This window comes from Panicum virgatum, chromosome 6N (assembly GCF_016808335.1).
Source record: "Panicum virgatum strain AP13 chromosome 6N, P.virgatum_v5, whole genome shotgun sequence".
In the NCBI taxonomy this organism is placed as follows: domain Eukaryota; kingdom Viridiplantae; phylum Streptophyta; class Magnoliopsida; order Poales; family Poaceae; genus Panicum; species Panicum virgatum.
The window spans coordinates 34,903,015-34,917,542 of NC_053150.1; the positions used below are offsets into that span (position 1 = coordinate 34,903,015).

The 14,528-nt window shown below is 46.3% G+C and overlaps 1 long non-coding RNA gene across 1 annotated transcript; it reads right to left on the reverse strand.

The window, feature by feature from the left end:
* Positions 1–4,601: 4,601 nt before the first annotated feature.
* LOC120677539 lies at positions 4,602–9,052 on the reverse strand. The gene is made up of 2 exons (XR_005676356.1): positions 8,273–9,052; positions 4,602–6,209 (listed from the first exon to the last, which is right to left on the reverse strand). It is a non-coding gene; the product is annotated as an uncharacterized LOC120677539 (long non-coding RNA).
* Positions 9,053–14,528: the final 5,476 nt, after the last annotated feature.

Genomic DNA, 14,528 nt, shown 5'->3' on the forward strand with positions numbered 1-14,528 from the left:
TAAATGGGTTTTTAGAAACAAGCAAAATGAAGATGGAATGGTTGTGAGAAACAAGGCAAGATTGGTAGCTCAAGGCTTCACTCAAGTCGAAGGTTTGGATTTCGGTGAAACTTTCGCTCCCGTTGCTAGATTAGAAGCTATTAGAATTTTATTAGCTTATGCTTGCACTCATAACATAAAACTTTTTCAAATGGATGTGAAAAATGCTTTCTTGAATGGCAAGATTAGTGAACTTGTTTTTGTTGAGCAACCTCCTGGTTTTGAAGATCCAAAGAAGCCAAATCATGTATACAAGCTCTCTAAAGCTCTTTATGGTCTTAAGCAAGCTCCACGAGCTTGGTATGAAAGATTGAGAGACTTTCTTATATCTAAGGGCTTCAAAATTGGTAAGGTTGATACTACTTTGTTCACTAAAGATATTGGTAAAGATTTGTTTGTTTGTTAAATTTATGTTGATGATATTATTTTTGGTTTAACTAACCCAAGTTTTTGTGAGGAATTTGGTGAAATGATGTCTAGGGAATTTGAGATGTCCATGATTGGTGAATTGAGTTTCTTTCTTGGACTTCAAATCAAGCAACTCAAGGAAGGCATCTTTGTGTGTCAATCAAAATATGTGAAGGATATCTTGAAGAAATTTGGTATGGAAGATGCAAAACCAATCAAGACTCCTATGGCCACAAATGGGCATCTCGACCTAGATAAGGGAGGTAACCCGGTTGACCAAAAGATTTACCGTTCTACGATTGGTAGTTTGCTTTATTTGACCGCATCTAGGCCCGACATCATGTTTAGTGTTTGCATGTGTGCACGATTTCAAGCCGCACCTAGAGAATGTCATTTGACCGCCGTCAAAAGGATCTTGAGATACTTGAAATATTCTCCTAATATTGGTTTATGGTATCCCAAGGGTGCTCATTTTGATTTGGTTGGATTCTCGGATTCGGATTATGCGGGGTGCAAGGTTGAGAGGAAGAGCACTTCCGGTGGTTGTCAATTTCTTGGAAGATCTCTTGTATCTTGGTCATCAAAGAAGCAAAATTCCGTGGCTCTTTCAACCGTCGAGGCAGAATATATTTCGGCCGAAAGTTGTTGTGCACAATTGTTATGGATGAAGCAAACTCTTCTTGACTATGGTGTGAAATTTGATGAAATTCTCTTGTTATGTGATAATGAAAGTGCCGTGAAGATTGCTTCTAATCCGGTTCAACATTCAAGAACCAAGCATATTGATATCCGCCATCATTTTCTTAGAGATCATGTGAACAAGGATGATATCAAGATTGATGGTATTGGCACGGATGATCAATTAGCCGATATATTTACCAAGCCTTTAGATGAATCTCGATTTTGCAAGTTAAGAAATGAGTTAAATATCATTGACTTCTCAAATGTGGCTTGAAAACTAGCACATGTGGCATATGGTTCTTTCATGCACTCTTTGTTTCATTTTTCTGAATTTTTGAGGTATTTATTGAGCCAATTATGAGTTTTCATGATTTTATTCGATTAATTTTTAAATTCTAGTTGAAACTTGCTCATATGAGTCTTTTGAAGGTTTTCATGCCATACTTGAGATTTTTGGATTTTTATATGAGCAATGATCCCAAATTGGAGTTGGAATTGAGAAAATTGGCAAAATTCTGGGCTGTCTGAAATTTGGTACTGCGGACAGTCCGCGGGTAAGGGGCGGACAGTCCGCCTTTCATGGGACTTGTTCACCAGAGGCTCTGCAGAGAAGTTCTCAACCGCAAAAATACACTGCGGACGGTCCGCCAAAGGACCGCGGACGGTCCGCCTGTGTTGGGCAGTATTTGCCAGAGGCAGTTTCAGTCGGGTGGCAGTGTGAAAATTCAAAGGCGGACGGTCCGCTAGGATGTCGCGGACAGTCCGCGAATGGACAGAAAGGTGGGGTCGGCCAGACTTGATTTATAATGGATGTCCCTCTCACTCTCCCCCACCAAACCGCACACATAGTCAAAAAGCTCTCTCTCTTTCTCTCTCAAGCACGTGGGGGAGACGACAAGGTCAAGGCTTTTTGGCGTGGTTCCCGGACGGTCCGAGAACATCCCCGGACTCTTCTCAAGATTGTGCATCATGTCCTCTCGGTATTTTGACAAATCCCTAACTCTTGTTCTTGGATTTCTTTATTGGAAAGAGTTAGGGTTAGATGCTCCGATCTATTTTTGGACCATGGTTTCTTGAAAATACTTGGGGGATCTTGTTCCTAGTGATGAGGAAATGCTATGGTTAAAATTTGGTTGGTGGATTTGAATTGAAACTCAAAATATGAGTGAATCAAAGTTGGGGCGATTTTATGTTCCTGCGCAGAACAGATGGGTCGCAGACGGTCCGCTGTGGTGGTTCATGAACCGCGGACGGTCCGCGTTCAGAAGAGCGAACGGTCCGCAAGTGTCAGTTTTTCCAGATGGCTGCTGAATTAACTTATATCATTATGGATTGGTTCTATTGCTTGAGTAATTGTTCTTATGGTTAAATCTTGATCTCAGGCCACCCCGGAAGATCATCAAGGCTACTGCTTCCAAAATCAAGAAGGTTATGACTTCCAAAAGACAAAGAGACAGTGATGACTCGGATGATGTGGACTATGCTCCAAATGTCAGTGAGATGGCTGCAGCTTCCTCAGTAGGAGATGCAGGTGATGAGTCTTCAGAGGAAGAGACTGAGGGGGTTGATGATGATGTTACAGATTTGATGGGGCTAGATCTACCTAGTCGACAGTGGACTGCAGAGAGCTATGCAAATGCAAGAGCAGTGGATCAATTCAGTTTGCCTCGTGACACCAACATTCTCTTCTTCAAAACCGAGGTACAAAAAGATGATTACTTTGGTCATCTAGTTAAGAAGAATGTTTTCAAACATCAGACCATTGATCTAGGCTATATGAGACAACAACAAGTCATGACTGATCTAGTAGATAGATTTCAGCAAATGGGATTAGCAAATTTTCTACAGCATAGGTGTGATTGGAATGAAATTGTAATACGTCAGTTCTATGCCACTCTAGAGATCAACATGGTTGAGGAAACATTTAGGTGGACAACTGGCAAAAGAATCTATTATGCTACATTTGCACAATTTGCTGAGGCAAATCAGTTGGATTATAATTTCATCACTAGTGAGCAAAGTGTGAATGTTGTGTTAGAAAACCCTCTAGATGAGAATGACTACCCATGTTCTATGAGCCTGCACATCTTGGAATTGCTAGAAGCTTTGGGGGCACTCAGGGTCTGAGGCATCATCCTGCAGTGATCAATAAGATTGTTAGAGTCACATTCATGCCTAAGAGTGGCAACAAGGACAAGATTAGAGGGCACTATTGGAATGTGATATCTCATATCATGAATGGAAATAGAATAAATATCATTGCTCTTATCATGGATCAGCTTGCAGATTTGAGGCTTAACATGGAGATGAACTTATATTTTGCTCCATACATTATGTCCATAATCAAGGTTAAGTCTAGCTTCAGAGGGTTATGTGAAAGCAAGCACACACCTTTCAGGCCATTCAAGAATGACAATGCTTTTCTTTTGAGGCCTGACTCCTTTCCCTGGAGATGATATGGATGCTGATGCACAAGGGAATGATGATGATAGTGATGATGATGCTCACATGGGAGCAGCTGCAGCTCAGCATGCCATGCCACCACCGCATCCTCCAGCACAGCAGCCGTGGGCTCCTCTAGCTGGCTACTTTGACCCTTATTTTGCATCCATGCAGGAGAGCATGTCCTCTCAGATTGCAGGGTTGGCTAGTCAGATGCAGAATCAGATGAACCTCAACTTCCAGAACATGCAGCAGCAGATATTTCAGCCCATGATGGCTCGGATGCAGGGGGTTCAGGAGAGCTTACACTCAGACATAGCAGCTCTTGACTCACGCTTTGAGGATTTGCCCTCTTCTGAGCAGTTTGAGCAGCTTGAGCAGAGGCAGGAGCAGCTAGAGCAGCGCTTTGATACTTTCAGCACAGCCTTCACCAGGTTTCAGACCACTTCTACTCAGTATTTCCGGCTCCAGTGCCGCCTCCAGAATTCTATCCGCACCAGCCGTTCTATCCACCACCACCTCCTCCACCGCCGATGGATTGACTTTCTTGGCAATTGATGCCAAAGGGGGAGAAGGAGCTTTGGAGTGCTTGGATCTAGGGGGAGCTCATGGACTTCTCATGGAGATCATTTGTTTTCGGCTTCCGCTTGCCACTCATGCTTATTTGTGTTGAACTATTGCATATTTGAGACTTGTGTTTGGATTTGAACATTTGGTTTGTAATGTGTGATGAACTATGTTGGTTTGTGTTACTCTTATCTATTTATGTTCATCTTGTGGTTGTGAGGTTGTGCTAACCAAGCTAAATTTCATATCATATATATCTTGTATCTTATATGCCTCGATTTCCACTTGTAGGAAAAACTCCGTCAAAAATTTCAAATATATATATGTGTACTCGTAACCTATGCTTTGATGATCATTGCTAACCTTGAATGAAATGAACCAGGTTTCTGAAAGGAGAACCCGACTCTCTATATCATCGTGACAGTCCCTGGATCAGTAGCTATCACATACAGAACTCATTTCAATTACATATCACAGACATATCTCGCGATAAAATAGTACATGGGTTTATTTATTACATAATCCAAAGGATTGTAATATGAATCTCAGATTACAAGCCCTTTGGCATAAAAGGAAACAAATAAAAAATGGAAGCGATAGCTAATCTTCTGGGCAAACTTCATCTTCTCAGCTCTTCTCCACATGCAGCGCAGAGTGTAGCTCGGGTCGTCCTTAAATTCTTCCTTCGTTGTCTTGGTTGATCCTCCACTCAGATTATAGGTGGATGCATAAAGAAAACAAATATTGCTAAAAAAAGGCTATCCCCAAGGATGGGATAGGTTCACGTCACTATCCGCATGCAGTGTATAGGTGGATGCATAAAGAAAACAAATATTGCTAAAAAGGCTAGATTTTCCTATGCAAGCAGGACGCGGGCCATTCCAGTATTCCGGACTCCCGGTCATATCTATCTTCCACTATGACATGACCCATCCCTGGTTCGGTGTGGGAACTCTCTCTCCCGCCACCTCAACTGCTATCCGAGCAGAAAAAGTAGACTAGAGGGAGGTAGAAATATATCAAGTGGAACCACTCTAAGAAGTGAAGCCAGATTCAGAGTTGTACATGATCGAGTACGTGGCAATACGTATAGTTTTCACCCTGCAGGGGTTGTACACCTGTACCCAGTCGCCCCGACGCCAGCCGGAAATGACCCGACTGACTCCGTGGCACCGGTCTAACAAAACTAACGGCTACGGCACCAACCTGCTCCCGGTCTGGGGTGCGTCCTCCCACGAGAGGTCGCACAGGGCTATGAAGCAATCTAGAATGGGATCCAAATGAATCCTACTGATCGAGGGCCATAGGGCAGCCCTCTCCCCCTAACACTGATACTCTATCCTCCTACAGACTTGGTGCCGCGTGTATCTAGCCAGGACCGGGTCCACCCTCATAATGGATAAGTGGTGTGCACGTTTGACAAAGTTCTATTTCCAGGTGCACAAGCTCAGGTCCTTAATCTTGCCGGGGCGAGCATCTTCGTCAACGTGCGTCTCCGTCCTCGCGGTTCGCATCCGGCACCCATTACTGGTGTTGCCCTCCAACTCCGTCGAAGTTCCCGAAGGAACGGTCTTCCGAAGGAAGGTTGTACCCGCCACAGTTACTCCGCAGGATTGTGCCCAACACACAATCCCTAGCCCCAGATCCGAAAATCGGTTATGGTTCGCTCGCCCCCGCAAAAGCCCTAATCACCGACTCCTTATATAGGGGAATCTTCACTCACGCCAAGACTATCATATCAAATAATCCCACATATATACCAACACCCGTAGAAGCCAAAGCATTCAACGATTCAAGGTAAACATGGTAATCAAGGAATATGGTAATTAAATAGGCTCTGCAGGCTCATCACATCACAACTGAACAATAAAGCGTAGTGTATCTAGCACGCAATGCCTATTGGGTATTCAAAAGCAAGGATGGGCGTGAACCTGATAGTTCTTCGTAATCTTTCTGGGTCTTCGAGGTCTTCTGGTCCTCCGGTACGTCCTCCTAGATCTTCTAGGCATTGGGGAAGTCCTTCTGGATCCTCTAGTCGTCCGGGACGTTGGTCAACTCCTCCCCGTAGGGACCTAATCGTAAATACATATAAACATAGGGGCCAAAGTGCAAGAATGCACAAAACCACTCAAATAAGATCCAAACACACAGCAAAGCCTACTCTAATGAGTAGATCATGATTTTAGAAGAATTATAAAACTGGTTTCATAATTTTTAGAGGTTTGATTAATTTATTATGAATTTTCTAAGATTAAACTATTTTTTGAAATTAATAAATAATTATCGGAAAAAGAAAAACACACAGTCAGCCACATAGCAGTTTCTGGGCGTGGCACGTGTCATGTTGACGTCAGCACGGGATCAGCCATATGCTGCCGTCATCATGGCTGTTGATGATGTCAGTGTTGACTTGGTCAATGTTGACCAGGTCAGCAGGGGTCCATGGCGCACTTGTCAAGGGCAGCGGGATCTGGTGCGACCAGGTACTGATCCAGTGCGGCTCAGCTCATGTATGGTCATGCGCGTGGTGTGCCCCGTGGTGTGCTTGTATGCGGGCGCGCAAGGTGTTCGGCAAAATGCCCGTAGGGGCTTGCCAGTGGTGTGCGTGCGACGGACGTACGCGGCAAGGCTGAGGATGGCCAGATAAGGTCAGGCGGTGGTGGAACCGAGCAAGGGCGATGGCACAACGGCGAGAAGGCTTGGCCTTCCGGCCGGAGTGGCATGTGTTCACGTGCCCTTGGCTTGGTCAAGGTCATGACATGGCCGCGGCGAACGCGGCGCTCCGACGAGGCCGGAACGCGACATCGCTGGGTTGCAGGCCGGAACAGGGCGATGTCGGGCTGTGCGGCGATAAGGTGAATGTGACGGCGGCAGTGCAAGGGCGTGCTCAAGGTGACAAGGCAAGGATGGAGTGATGGCTAGGCAAGGCACGCCGGCTTGGAACAGAGGCTCGTCGGCGAGCCCGGTCGGGCACGGCCATGGCCAAGGCGAAGCCTTTGGCCAGCGGCAGTGCAAAGGGCTCGGCAAGGACAGAACACGACGAGGTGGCATGGCCAAAGGGCTCGGCCGGGTTTGCACGTGCTCGCTAGGCAAAACAAGGGTGGCGCATGCACGCGCATGCGTTCGGCATGGCCGGTATGCACTGCAGCGACGAGGGTGAAGAAAAGGCTTGGCCAAGGTGTTCATGGCCATGGCGTAGCCACGGCGAGGTCAGGCTCGGTGTGTATGCAACGTGTACACCAGCGGCAGTATGGCCGATGTCACGCGCGGACGTGACGTCGTGACGGGGTTCGAGGTCACTGTGCGCAGCAGCGAGGCCAAGACTACGGAACACGGCAGTGCAGGGTCAAGGCTCGACCTTGGGGCTCAGAACGGCAAGGTCCTGCACGGGTCATGGTGTCCAGGTGGGGCGTTGGTGTGCGCTCGCGCGTGGAACGCGGGCATTCTCGGTCCGCGGCGGCGCGACAGGTCAGTTATGGCGCAAAGCAAGGGCCAGAACAAGGTATAGGCCCAGAGGCGAAGGTGGAACGCGACGGCGACGCGGCGATCAAGCCAGCAGCGTCGCGTCAGGTGCGCGCGAGCGTGAGCTGGCGACTGCCCGAAAGGTGTTCAGTATAATGCCAGGGGACACACTGAGGGAGCTCGGCCGCGTTGGAGGTGGCGTGTTTGCGTGCAACGGTGACAGGGCGGCGTTCTAGGCGACGGTGCACTGCATGGCGAGGTCGCGTGCGCGTGTGAGCTGTGTGGCTACGCGCGCCGTGGGTGCTCGATGAAATGCCCAAAAGGGCTCGTCATGCGCGAACGCGACATCGCGGCCATTTTCGTGCGCAGCGCGGTTGGGCTCATCGATGGCGAGACGTGTGCAGGCTGTGGGTCAGAAAGGTACGGCCTTTCGGCCAGGATGATGCACGTGCGTGTGCTCGCGACTGCCTGGCACTCCAGGGCCGCGTCACGACGCCGGCAGGGCAAGGTGTGGCGACGGCATGGCTGCGGGGTGTGCACGGCGGCGTGTCGAGGCTCCTACAGAAACGATTGGATAGGTAAGCCAATGGCTTGACTACGGACGGTTCATCGACGGCGGCGTGCACGTCGGCAGCACAAGGGAGGGTTTGGAACGGGACGGCGACGTGCTCACCATTTGGGCTCGGAGCGGACAGAGATGAGGCCGTGGCGCGTCAGGGCCGTGCCGTGCCGAGCGGCTGCGCTGACGTCGACGTACGGGCGCAGGTGCGGCGGCGTTCCTCGGCATTGGCTCGTCCTTGCTGGGCTTCTGGTGCGGCAGCGGTGTCATCCTTGGCGGTGGCTCCTCCTCGGCTGGGCGCTCCTCCTCGGCTCCATAGGCGGCGGCGCTGGCCCTCCTGCTTGATGCGGCGACGCGGCGGCCCGAAGCTCCCTGGGCAGCGGCGGTCCGGCGTAGTTCCTCCTCCCTGGGCTTGGTGACGCGGCCGACGACTCCTCCTTCCTTGGCTTAGCAACGTCCGGGTGGCAGCGCTGGTTCACCTCCTCCCTGGGCTCGGCGACGGTGGCAGCGGCGGCCTCCTCTTCTCCTTCTTTCTCCCCTGCTTCCCCTTCTTTCTTCACGGCTCGCTCTCCCTCTCTGTTCCAGGCAGCGGTGGCGGCTTGGCGGAAATCCCCAGGTGCTCTAGGGTTCCAAGGGCGCCGACCAGGGGTTTTATAGCCCGAGGGCTAGGGTTCGCAGGGAGGTGAAAGGAGCGGAGGGGATCCTCGGCATACGGCCCGGGACGCGTGACGTGCATCCGGGGCTCGCGGCGGTCAAAAGCGGAGCCGGGGAAGGGGGCGCACGGTGCGGCCGTGACATCGGCGAGCGGTTCAGCTCCGTTGTCGTGAAGCGGGGTAGGCGCTGCGCACGGCGATGCAGACAGAGCAGGCGGCGGCATCGTGGATTCGAGGGAGAAAGGGGAACAGGAAGGCTAACTAGTGGGGCCCGCCTGTAGGTGACACAAGGGAGAGGAGGTGGAGGTGGCGCTGGGCTGGCTCAGGCTTAGCGGGCTGCGAGTTGGGCCGGGGCAAAGCAGGGCAGGCCGGGGTGCTGGGCTGGCCTGGTGTGGGTTTGAACCTGGGCCTGGATTAGGGTTTGGGTTCATATTGGGTCGCGGGTTGCGAAACGGGTCACGGGCTTGGGTCAGAGCTTGGGTCGGATTTAATTTTGAATGGCTCAATTCAAATTAAGTCCCACTCAGCAAGGTTAGCATTTGAATTTAAATTGAAGGGCACACTTCAGTTTAAATTCCACTCAATTTGCAAACAGGAAAATAAAACCAAATCGAGTTCGAATAAACATGGAAGATGTAATAAAATCCAAATAACTCCAGATATTCTCACACTAGCAAAATAACTTCCTTAATTGAAAACAAAATTTTAATCTACTAGGAATTTAGAGAGGCAGAATTCCTACTTATATGAATTATTACATCACTAACACAAAGATTTTTTGAAATTCACCTTTTTCAACTTTCTAACATTTCGAAAAAATCCGGGATGTTACATTGAAGATGTTCAGGTGCGTGTCCATTCGCTGATACACTTGCCTATATAAGAGGCACCTCACCTCTCCTCACAACACACCTCTCAAACGCTAAAAGACATTCCTGCTTAGGAAGCCTCTCTCTTCTTCCTCATTGTTCCGCTGCTCTCGCTACCTTAGCATTCCTAACGCAAACTTCTGCACTCACAAAATTTGCGTGAGCAGGCCTCTGAAAACTCGCTGCTTTGAGATCTTGTTTGGGATAGGCAGAGAATATGATTTTGGGGAGCGTACATCTATGTGGCTGCTCGCTGTGAATGACTACTTCCCGGTGACCTTCATCCTCAAGCCGTACAACTACCTCCTAGTAGTCCTCCTCACACATACGACTACTTCAAGATGTATGTAGCTATGTTCCCCAAGTGAACATCAAGATCGTCCCAACTACTTCCCGACGACCATCTGAATTGCATCAACCTATCTCGGCTACATCAAACAGCCCAGACCGACACAATATCTAGTCTTGGTAACGGCGCACCCAGTGCCCCAGCACCGGTCCCGCTTCGGGGTACTACTTCCTCTTTCTACTTTTATAAGGCACACACGCATATCAAGATTCAAACTTTTCTATATTTAACCAATAATTTGACTATTAATTTTTTATTTTTATAATGCAAAGTTAGCAAATTATTGGTCAAATTATTTTTATTTGTAATCAAATATATGACCATGATTATAAGTTTATAACCATCAGTGATATAATATATGATAAATGAATGGACAAATTGTTATTTGGAAGACAGTGCCATGTTATACTCTACCTTAAAAGTGAAGGAGGGAGTATCTAAACCTTCTATGGTTTATCTTTCAGTTCGTGTTAGTTAGTAGATACCATGAACACAAGCACGTATCATGTTGTCACAAGATCACTACTTTTTTTATGATTAAAATGTTAATTCTTGGAATTAAAATATACCGTAAAATGCCTAGTTTTCTAACACTACTGGAATCCAGCTCTTTGCCGTGTGCCTAGTTGTTTGCCATGTGCTTTCTATCGGGCACACTGAAAGGTCCTTGTTTGGTTTTGGTAATTGAGCAGTGTTTTAAATAGTGGGCTATAAGATTTAGCGTTAGCTTCTAAAAATACAGCTATTGTCCGCTATAGCCCGCTAAATCCCGCTATAGCGCGCTATAGCCCGCTAAATCCTGAAGCGGTGTCTCTCTGAAACCGCTATAGCGCCGCTAAATTTCCGCTATAGCCCGCTATTTAAAACACCATAATTGAGTGACAACATTAGGTGGACTAATAATATGGTATATGGAGATACACAGGTGATTAGTCCACAGGTGATGATGAGAAGGAGCTCATTGCATATGATACATGATATGGAGTCATGTGACCAAGGTGAAGAAGATCAGGACAAGGCTTGGTTTGATGGACTGCTGCAATGGTGAAGGGTAAGTTAAGGCTTTGAAGCAACGAACCGCGAGGTGGTGAAGCTTGAGCAAGACTTGGCACCGATGGACCCAGGCGACGGCGAAGAACGAGCAAGGTCAAGATTGATGGACCAAAGATGTCATGTGATGATATGGAGTGGATCATATCATTCATGATTGTGTTGGTGCATTGGTTACATAAAAAATTGGAGGATGGAGATAAAAATGGAGATGAAATGGAAATGCGCAAGACAAAGGTATAACCTAGGACATTTCATTTCACCGGTTTGAGGTTGAGTAGAAAAGTGCTTGACCGGATTTATTAGGATAGATGGCCGTACTTTCAAGAGGGGCAAACTTATTTGCTTATCGGTCATCTAGTGCCACTTGAGCGACCTAGCTTTGCATACATTGCTAGAATCGAGCAGCGTTGAAAGTTATTCAAAAATGATTTGAAAATGCTAACTAAGGCTTAAAGGTTTTGATCATCCCGATGGAGATCACATTGGAGTTGGCATGCTTTGGAAAAAAGGTTTTTGTTGTGCTCCTAACTATGGGTTGGATCTTGGAATGAATTTCTGGGTTGATCCATTTTGTTTTGGATCATTTATTCAGTTGGGTTGCGTAGTCATCTAAATAAGCTTTCCATAGAGTCCAAGATCACCTAATTTGGTTGACGAAGTTAAAAGTTATGAGTGTTTTACCGATGGTCGGTTTTGCTGGAAATAGACCTGCAGACGGTCCGCTAGTGGGGGGCGAACGGTCCGCCGGTTTCTGGTTTGAACTCGAATAGAACCATTCTGGACTTTGGGTGTTGTCCCAAGTTGTACGGCGGATAGTCCGCAAGTCACTTCCAGTTTTTGTCAGAAACATTTTCGTTTTTGGGAGTTTGGGGTTTTGAACGGCGGACAGTTCGCCCCTAGGTGGTGGATGGTCTGCCCGGGGTTCTAACGGTCGACTCTGACATGTAGTCATTGCATTTCTAACTGTTGGGTTTGAATGGCGGACCGTCCGGTTTCTGCGAGGCGGACAGTCCGGGAAAACTCTGTTTGGTAACGGCTAGTTTTTGGCCTCCCACTGTAAATAGAGGTAGTGGCCGGCCATTTTGAGGGCCTTGGCACCCTGGGGACTTAGTGTCCACGCTTGGAGAGTGCTAGATAGTCTCTAACTCATGCTTGCAAAGTGTGTGATCCGATTGCGAGTGAGTGATTCTAGTGCGTTGCATTAAGAGATTGCAAGAGTTTGGCACTAGGTGATCAAGTTGCAAGCTTGTGGTGCTTGTTACTCTTGGAGGTTGCCACCTCCTAGACGGCTTGGTGGTGGTGGTGTCTCTATGAAGCTTGCAAGAAGATTGTGCAAGGCTCCGGGACCATGATTGTCAGGGGTATTGTGCTCACCCCGTAGGAGCCGCGAAGAGCAACTCTAGTTGAGCGAGACTTGAAGAGCAACAAATGGTCCGGCCGGATCATGTGCTAGAGCTCGGTGTGAGCACTCCACGTGAGAGAGTGTGACTTGAGGGTCACCACTAGCAAGAGGATCGACGGCAACCATGGAGCTTGTCTCAACGGGGTCTAGCTTGGTGGCAACCAAGTGAATCTCGAGATAAAATCTTGTGTCTCCCCAATGGTTTGATTTTCTTTGTGCATAATTTACGGTTGTGGTGAAGTTGCTCGATATAGTGGTGCTTGTGTTTTAAGTACAGGAACTTGGAGATATATCCGAGGAAGTAAATTCAATCATCATCTTCAAGTTTGGCCTAATTCGGAGCTCTCTAGCCTCTCTTTTCAGTTTGGGAGTTCTCTGCCCAGGCAAAACCGGTGGCACCGGATTTGCAAAACCGGTGGTACCGGTTACATACACAAGTTTGTATTTACTACTCATATTGTGCTTGTGTAGTTGCTCTTATAATTAGTTAGTTTGTTTAGCTTGCTAGTTTCCTTCATTGCTTGTGTAGCTTAGAAGTAGCTCCCTTGCGTGACTAATTGGTTTTAGTAGCCTTATTAGTCACTTTGCTTAGTTTGTGTAGCTAAGTAATTTAAGGTCTTTAGTTTAGCTTGTGTTGCTTTGCTAGTTGAGTAAGTTCTAGTTGTGCTTAGGCTTTGTGCTCTTTGCATACTAGTATTGTAGGAGCTCCCCGGTTGTTTGAGTATTAGTTGCATAGGTTTGTGTGACCTTACAAATTAGAATTGTGTAGGTGAGCTCAACCTAGTCCGGTACTTTAGTTGCTCAATTAGAACCTTTTTGTAAAGTGCAAGTAATAGATAGAGGGGGTGTAGTCTTGGCTAGCCCGATTAGTTTGAATATCGCATTTGTTTCGAATAGCCAGCAACATTTTAAGTTTTAGAAAGGACTATTCACCCCCTCTAGTCCGCCATCTCAACCCTACACACACGGCAAAGATATAACACGCGGTGGAGACATGCTTTGCCGTGTGCTTTTTTTTTGGCACACGGCAAAGAAATAGTTTGCCGTTTGTTTTTTTTCGTGACACACGGCAATGTCACCGTGTGTTTTATTTTGGCACACGGCAAAGTAATAGTTTTTTTTGTCTTATCACCTCAAAACTTTTTCTACTCTTCACATACAACATGTGGTACTCTATATTAAAATTTAGTATATTTTTGTATTTATTTGTTATATTTAACAAATTAATTGCATTTCAAGCAATTTTTTAATAAAGTCAAATTTGACAACAATTGAATCAAATAATAGAATAAAATGAGTGAAAAATGATACTCATGTTATTTAACCTAGTTTGAGGTCTTACACATCAAATGAAAAGAAATTTTAAACATCCTGTGCAGAAAACACGACCATGAACGTGTGTCCGAATGATTTTAAAATTATAAAAAAATCAAATAAATTATAAAAATTATGAGATTTGTCAATATCTCATGATATCATATGTGGAGGCTATGGTAAAAATTTGAGTGGATTTCGAATTTTTGTCACGTACGATGCTTACAAATGGAAACATCTGTGAAGAAGAATCAGAGAGTTGAGAAAGATGCGGTTAGGTTTGGAGTGAAAGTTACGATCGAATTTGTGTTTGACTTCGAAATTTTTTCTGTAGCCAATAGACAATTTAAATTGTTTCATGTAAAATTTTGGTTATTTTTCAAAGTCGTTTGATAATTTTAAATTTTTTTACAATTAAACAATATAATTGGAATTCGAGCTTGAAAAACATGAAATATTATATATTTTTGTGCATAAAATCATAAAACATGAATTGTTGACTCACTTTGGGAAGGTAAAAATTGTGACAAGGTTATGCGAACATGAAATAGTGGAACAAATTGAATGGTACAAAAATTGAAAGTAAAAAAATATTTCGAACACAATTTGCTGTGTGCCAGATCAAAGACACACGCCAAAGCAAGGGTTTGCCGTGTGCCAGATCAAGACACACGGCAAACAACCATGCTTTGCAGTGTGATCTAGATTTTGCACACGACAAAGTTAATTT